We start from the raw sequence: 8,421 nt of genomic DNA, 5'->3' as shown, positions 1-8,421 counted from the left end.
AGACAGACAGACAGAGGTGCACAACAACTACACTAATAGTAGTGACTGATGATGATGAACATGAAGAAGATGATATTTCACACCACTGGGTATCACAGGGAAGGCGGCAGAAAGACACTCTATGATCTCTTGGGTAATGCTGCTGGAAAACAAGTTGGGGTGTAATCAACCTTCAGCTATGTTTTACCAAATCTGAACTATGCATTCATTTTGACACTCGAAGCAATAAACATGCTGCAAAGCAAGTGCCAAATTAGCAACCTATGCAGGACTACTGCAGCAGCTTTCATTTGTGAAAGGCGATGACACAGTCTGCATGTAAGCAGTGTTTGCAAAGCAGTTTTTGAAAAGAAGGGAGGCTGCTGAAACTTCAGATGGTAGTGGATCACAAGAAGTGATCTGTTGAGTTAGTGCTTCTGGGGAACCAGACAGGTTTGGGGTTGCAACGCTAGATTACTCATAGGATTGAATTTCCTCTCATTCTAATTTTGACACATTTCACTTACCAAAACAAACGCTAAACTAATGATCCATGCAATGCAAGCATTCCGTATGACTCGATAATTTATTTATAAATTTGCACCTTTTGCAAAATAGAGCATTAAGCATTGCTTCAAAATTGCATTTTTGGGTCAACTGGGTGAGAATGTCTGAGAACACGCCAGACCCAAAACAACCAATGTCACTAATGGTATGTCCTGGTCTAACACTTCTAGGCCTATGGGGTTAGACAGGTGTACAAATGAGATCCATAAAGTCCAAGTGCTCATGAACTGGTCTACGACCAGGCAGTGAAACAGCTTTCTCAGTCTAATCTCTAATGGTATTGAGCAGGCTGTGTGCTGCTGATCCAGACCTATTATCTAATTGCTACTGCAGCAACACTGACTGGGCATAACACATTAATCTCTCCCTCCCTCCCTACCTCCTCTCCCTCTTTCCCTGCCTCCCTATCTGCTGTGTAATTAGTTTTTTCTCTGTCCATTACTTACTGCTTACTAAGACACTCTGTACACTATGGGCTTTATGCACATTACCAGGGTTTGTCATACATTTACCTTTAGTCTCAATCACCATTTTCTTATCTAGTTGATATTTAGTCATCACACCCCACAAGGAAACGCAGAAGAGCTTAAAATCAGACCCCATATAACCTGTTTCATCTTTCCCCCTCTAGAAGACATCCCTGGAAACATTTTAGAATAGAATGTGCATCCTTTTACTGCCAAATAGTCTAAGCATGTTGTATATAGTGTACATAGACTCAATCTGTATATAGAATAAGTTATTAATGCAATACAACATTTGTTCCATAATTCTTTGCACTGCCAGCAATATTGAACTACCTGTATAGGACAACCTTTAATATAACACTGGACAACAAAAACATACCAGTCATATTTGTACAGTAGTAATTATATATTATGTACCCGACAATACAGTGTCTAGAGCTTACCTTCATACTTGTTTGAGTGTAGAATAATGTTTTACTGTATGCTTTTTGGATGCTTGTCTTTTTTTGCTTTTTAATTTTGCTTTTATTTGCTAGTTAACAGTAAAGACAACAGGTAAACCACCAGCGTTGGTGCTGAAAGACGGTGGCGAACTCGGAAGGGCAGGGTAAAAATAAAAATAAAAAGAGCACCAGCTATGTGGTTGGCCACCAGAAAGTCATGAGGCATTTATGGTGAAACATTAGTCAGGTTTAAGATTAGCACCCTAAAAGGCACTTTACCATATTTTGTCCACTGGAATGGCATCTAGAGGGCATTTTATCATGTTTTGTCTACTGGACAGGCACCCAGAAGGCCATTTTATCACATTTTGACCACTGGACGGGCACCAATACAACAATACAAAAAAGCCACACAGGCATTGGTAATTTTTGAACTACTTTATGAACTGACCAAATATGGCCAAAGCCAACAATGACCCCAAGTGAGTCAATGTTAAAACATATGAACAAGAAAAGATGAAATTGAAAGTATGTCTGGTCAAAACTTGCATTCTTGGATTCTAATGGCCAGCTTGGAGCGACTCCACAAGTTGCAAAAAAGGAAGTCTGATTGTACGGAGTCCCGTGAGAAAATAAGCCAACTTCTCCCTTGTATTATTAGCTCACTAAACAATTTCTTAATGAGTTTATGGTCTCAATCTCTAATTTCAAGTCTTCTTCCATACAGCATGATGTTCATTTAGTAAATTATGGTCCCATTTACAGTACTATAGATGATCAATCAGGGTATGCTTTAGGGTGTGGCTACCTTGTCATTGGCAAGTCGCTACCATGGCGAGTCCTCAGGTTCTCAGTCAGATCCAACCAGGAAAGAGCTGTAGCATGCCACGATGGTGACAACCATAATGCAAATTTTCAGGCTTCACAACAATGGTCCACAAACCAATGGTGATGTCACGATAGGTTCACACTTAAAAGAACAAAGAGGACAATATATTAATCACTCAAAAAAAATTCCTGAAAATAATAGAGAAATGTGATTAAAAATTATGGCACACACATAGCATATACCCCTGTCATCATATCTGAGTTTTCAGTGTTTCCACTGGTCACTGCTGAAGGGTAGTTACGTTTACACTTTTAACTGCTCACACTGTCATATACACCAATCATTCATAATATTCTGACCACCTGGGCACCCTGGTAGTCATGATGTTATGCACGGTGTGTTCTGACACCTTTCTATCAGAACCAGCATTAACCTTTTCAGCAGTTTGAGCTACAGTAGCTCGTCTGTACATGGGACAGCCTTCACTGCCCACGTGCATCATTAAGCCTTGGCTGCCCATGACCCTGTCTCCAGTTCATGCTTTTCCTTCCTTGAACCACTTTTGATAGGTACTGAACACTGCAAACCGGGAACACCCTACAAGAGCTGCAGTTTTGGAGATGCTCTGACCCAATTGTCGAGCCATCACAATTTGGCGCTTGTCAAAGGGGAGCCTGAGGCCAAAATCTGTCTTTGTGGCTCATCACCTTCTGAAATCCCTTAAATAATCCCTTAACTTCATTTTAAACACACAAAAACTAAGCAGCAAAAGATACATTGGTATTAAAATTAAATTAAATTAAATTAAATTTGTATTTGTTTAACAGGAGTTATCTCAGGACACTGTTTCAGGAGAAGATCGAGACCGTACTCCTTATAACATTATTTACAGAGATCCAACATCGAGAGAAAGAACAGAGGTAACGACAGAAGGGCCCCCCAAGGCTGGCTGCTCAGCCCCTGCTCTTCAACCCCTGACTCCAACGACCTGCAACAACCAACCCCAAGCCCTCACGCGAGCGAAAAGCTCCCCCACCCATCATGTGCCACATTCTACCGGCTCGCAGCACGCCTGGTCCTCTTTGTCAGTCTTTTTGTCGTTTACTTTTAACTGGCGTGCCGCGTTTCCAGAGGGCGCGATTGGCGGCCTTATTTTGGTTCCGTCGGCTCGCGCAGCGACAACCGGGGGGGGTTTGGTGTCTCCGCGGCACAACCCCCGGCGCTCGCTCCATCCCGTCTTATATGTGAAATACCTGCTGCGTGCAAGTATCCAACTTTTGCTATCCCGATTTGAGAAAAACAACTGTCGAGGTATATGTGGGCTGGTTTAGCGCTTGGGCTTAGGGTGGTCCTGGCCTTTCGTGGAGATTGCCGGTGGAGATTCTGCTAGCTAATATTAACAACAAAACCTGTGTAGTTGTACGCTTTTACTGTTGAAATGAGAAGGTATTTACTGTAACAATTGCAGCTAACCCTATCTTTTCAGACCTGCTTGTAAGTTCAAGATGCCATAGGGCACTAGTCTACTAGTTCGTGGATGGTGGGTAGCGTTGTCTCTCCTCTGCTTAATACTACACCCCCCCCCTCTTTTCCGTATGCTCCTCATCCTGGGTTGCTTACACTACACAAAGAACAATATTCCTTATCCTAATCGGAATTGTGGACGAGAAGTCCAGGAAAAAAGCTGCACAGACCTCAGCTGTTTCACCACACCTGTGGTTTTAATCACCTATTCGTTTATTGATTACGCTATGACGATTGGATATGACATTCATTTATAGTTAGACTGGACTCTTGATCGGACCTGTTGGATTTACGTATGACATTCCATTATAGTTTCTAGACTGGACCTCTGATTGGTTTTCTCCAAAAACTAGGTATATGACCATTATTATAGTTAGACTGGGACTCTTGATATGTCCAAAAACCCTGTACCGTTTGTGTTAATTGACTTTGCAGCATGATCATGATAATCCTCGATCGTTTAATCATCACATACCCTGTATGGCACCTAAGGGTTGGAAAAGAAATTTTCTAAACACCTCACAAAAACCTGGTCTGTTCCGTCAGGCCAAAGTGAACTAATGTCATTCACCGCACTAATGTACTCACTTTACAATTTATTTTCCTGTTCCTGTAATTATTAATCATGGAAGGATATGAGTTGTGGATCTGAGTGCATGATGGGAAGCGTATTTAATCGTAAGGGATTTTTCTATGAGCTAAAGACAAACAACGTAACTACTCATTAAAGTTGCTACACGGTATTTAAATATTCAGCGCAACATTTTGTATACTGTATTCGGCTAATGACACTTTTTTGTTGCCAAGAAAACAAGCGCCTACTACCAGTAAAACTGACTTTATTATTAGTGTGAATAAGTGTCACTTTGGAAAATGACAGCCCATGAACAAGGAGTCTCTTTTTTCTTTTTTTCTTTGGCATTACAGCTTTCTCGGTGTTCAGTTCAAATAGGTACAAACATTGGGCCTTGTCTGCATATCAGTGGGAGAACGAGGAGAATATAAATTAATAATAATTTAATTAAAATACTGCCTCTGAGTTTACTTTTAAATGGAAACCACTGTTTGCCTGTAAAATCAATGTGTTATAACTTAAAATTTATGTTTGCTGTTTGTATATGAGTTTGTCTCACCTTTTATATCTAGATAGACATTTTTATTTTCGTTTCCTCGTGTTCTCTCTGTGTGTGGGGAGAGTCCTTTATTGTTTTTCCTCCAAATCAAGCACCTTGGACAATTGCTGATCGCAATCAGAAAATAACTTTGGGTCGATCCCTGAGGGAGAAATTGTGTAATGCTGATGATAATGTAGGTCAGGCCAATAAACGGTAAGGGAGGGCCCAAAGTAAAGGACAAAATACTTAAAGAAGATAGAGAAAGCAGACCATTTGATGCATTTTCGGGTTTCTTAAATCGGGTTTTCGGGTACCATTTATCAGATCGTGTCACAGTTTGTTCATGGTTAAACGGATGAATCGTCAATAATTACTTAACGTTAATACATGGAGTTCCACAAGGTTCTGTACCTTGGACAATCTTATGTTACTTAGGTCGCTATGGATTACTTTTATATATGGCTCCCTTTAGGCCAACATATGAATTAGGATCACTCATTTAACTAATCCATTGATATGCAAGAGATACGCAGTGTAGTAGTGTCTCATCCATCAAACGCCTGGATGAACATGTAATCAATTAATCTAGAATTACAAACATGGGTCTTGATGAAAGGACCATAAGAAATCCTGATGCAGCCTCGCAATTTTCTTGATGTTAAACTCAGAAAAAAACCGAAAATTCTTATACTTGCGGCCCAAAAACCTCAGAGACTCACTTCTAAAGACTATAGCTACCTAGAGTGGCATACCTTGGGTCCTCTTAAGGGGGTGCCATTGTCAGAATTCTTGGCAGTTATCTTTGATCAGGACTTGCTCATTTACCACTTCCATATAAAGCAGCATCTCCAGGGCACTGCCGTTCTTTCCATTTACGTAATAGTTTACTAAAATTAGAACACTTATCACAGACAGGATGCAGAAAAACTCAATGGCCATGCCATTTGCTTACTTCAAGGCTGGATTACCGCCAACTCTTTCGTCTATTCAGGTTGCCCCTAATAAAGTCCATTAAACGCTCCAATTAATTCAAAACGCTGCAGCACGGAGTATCCTTGACAGGGAACTAGGCAAAAGCATTTGATCACATCCCCTCTCCTGTTTCTAGCTCTCTGCATTGAGGCTCCACTGTTAAATTAGAATAGAATTTAAAAGTCCTCCTCCTCACCTATAAAGCTCTTCATGGCCAGGGCCCCTCTCTTATCCTTGAAGAGCTCATGAGTACTATTTTTTTTTTCTTTCTATTTCTTTTTTTTTTTCTTTGTTTGTTTCTTTTTTTTTTGTTGTCTGTTTATATTAGGCCGAGTTGTATTTTTTTTTTATTTTTTTTCTTTGTTTTTTTTCTTTTTTTTTTTGTTGTTTGTTTTTTTTTTTTCTTTTTTTTTTTTTTTTTTTTGTTTTTTTTTTTTTTTTTATTTTTTCTATTTATGATTTTTTTCGTTATTTTTTTCTTGATATATTTTTTTTTATTTGTTATTTACTCTTTTTTTTCCCCTATTACCCCTCTTAGAACACTACGTTCTCTGAAAATGGCTGGGCTTTACTTGTGGTTCCTCCTCTCCTTGTACTGGAATCAGCATTTCCCCAATATTATGGGAACCAAGACTGGTGTATCTGCTTTTCCATCTTAAGCTAATGACCTTCTTTATCATATTGTTTTGTGTTTCAGTGGCATGAGTCTCTCTGACACCCTTCCTCTTCTTCTCTTTCAATTTCTGCATAGAGTATTGCCTTTATTTATTAATCTCTCTCTTTATTTTTTATCTATATCTCTATCTATCATAAATGACATATAGTATATTTTATATTATCATATCTCTATATATGGGCGTGTATCTATATCCCTCTATCTTATTCTCTATTCCACTGTTGGTAGTTCTGTTTTTTTGTGCTATGAGCGTCGTCGATGCCTGATGCGTCTCAGTCGATGTTATATACAGCCAATAAAAGGCACTTTTATTCATTGTCTCTATATGTCGAGTGATCTAATGGCTTGGTATTGCTTTGTTGCTATATATATTGTATGGCACACTTTGTGTTATCTTATTATTCTGTTTGTCGCTGTCACTCCCCTTCCTGTTGCAATGAGTTATCATGCTATCTTGAGCTTTCCCTGTATGCGGCGTTGCATCCTCTCTGCGCTTCGTCCTTGCACTCTTATTTCATTTTCATCCCTTCGATATATGCTACCTCCCCAGTTCGGTAATTGCGGTGGTATGAGCGACTCTGCTCTGTCTCTCTGTCTCTCTCGTAGTCTGAGTATGACATGACTAGTTGCTCGTTTCATGCCGCCGGCCGCCGCGAAAGAAATGCCTATTCCGGTGCCCTGGCCTCCACCGACTGCACAAAAAGATGTGCTTCCATCCACCATATTGGACATGGTTCATCGTATATATGCGCTCAGTAATTCTTCCTTCGTTTCCTCTCTATTGTTGCCCCCATCTCTATCCATGTCTCGGGTATCCGTGTCTTCTCTTTGCCTATTTCTGCCTGTGTCTCTGCCTATGCCTGGCCAGTAATATCATCTGATATTATCGTTATATTATTATTTAGTTGTTCGTTACTCATGTTGTTGCTGCCCGTCATCAAGCTTGAACCCCTGTGTTGCTCCGTCTCTGCGTTCGCCGTCCCCTGGTCGTTTGGCCCAGAAGAGCACTCCGGACTCTCCTTAAAATATTATATTAGTTTTTTAACCATTTGCACCCAACTATCACATAGATTAAAATTGGCTGCTATTTATTTAATTTACTGTTTAGCTGTTTTTTTTTTACTGACTGTTCTTTTGGCACTGTTACTGCTGTAGAAATTTTAGTTTTAATTTTTTAATTTTTCTGCTGCCATTTCCATTCCTGCCTTTTTGCACTTTACTCTAAGTATTGATATTTTATATTTATTATATATTTTTGTATTTTATTGTCTGTGTTGTGGTAATTGATTGTTTAAATTTTCTTTTCTTATCTGTTTGTGCTTGTGCAACTTTTATCTGTTTCAACCGTGGGTGAATGAGAAATCTCTCGATTCCTTGTTTGTCTTTGGTGCATGTGAAGAATCGACAATAAAGTCTGAAACTTTGACTTTTTGACTTTTGATGTTTTCTCAGTTAGCCCTCTATAGATTCGGGCGCCTTCTGCAATTTTGACGAGTTATCGTGGTGCACACGTCTCGGTCTTTTTTTTCTCACTACCTGACCTCGAAGCGTTCATTGTATCATATCTACATTAAAATCAGTGAGCACTAATACATATTACGATATTAGTGTATTGTAATATTATTCTACTACTTAATAAAAAGTGAGAGGTTGGGATATAGTGTACTTATACAGTCATAACACTTGCAAATGGGCATACGTGTATTTTTGCTTGCTTTGTACAAAATAAAAGAATCTGCACATGACTTTTGAGCTCAAATTGACTTAATTGCCCTGTACACAAAAGAGTGCTGCATCCATGCACTGAAATGCAGTAAAAAACCACAGGAAAACAACGTCTAATTTTTGC

Source organism: Morone saxatilis, unplaced genomic scaffold (genome assembly GCF_004916995.1).
Source record: "Morone saxatilis isolate NCDOM2014 unplaced genomic scaffold, NCSU_SB_2.0 Contig4, whole genome shotgun sequence".
Taxonomy (NCBI): domain Eukaryota; kingdom Metazoa; phylum Chordata; class Actinopteri; family Moronidae; genus Morone; species Morone saxatilis.
The sequence above is the reverse complement of the archived record's forward strand: the minus strand, read 5'-3'. Positions refer to the sequence as shown.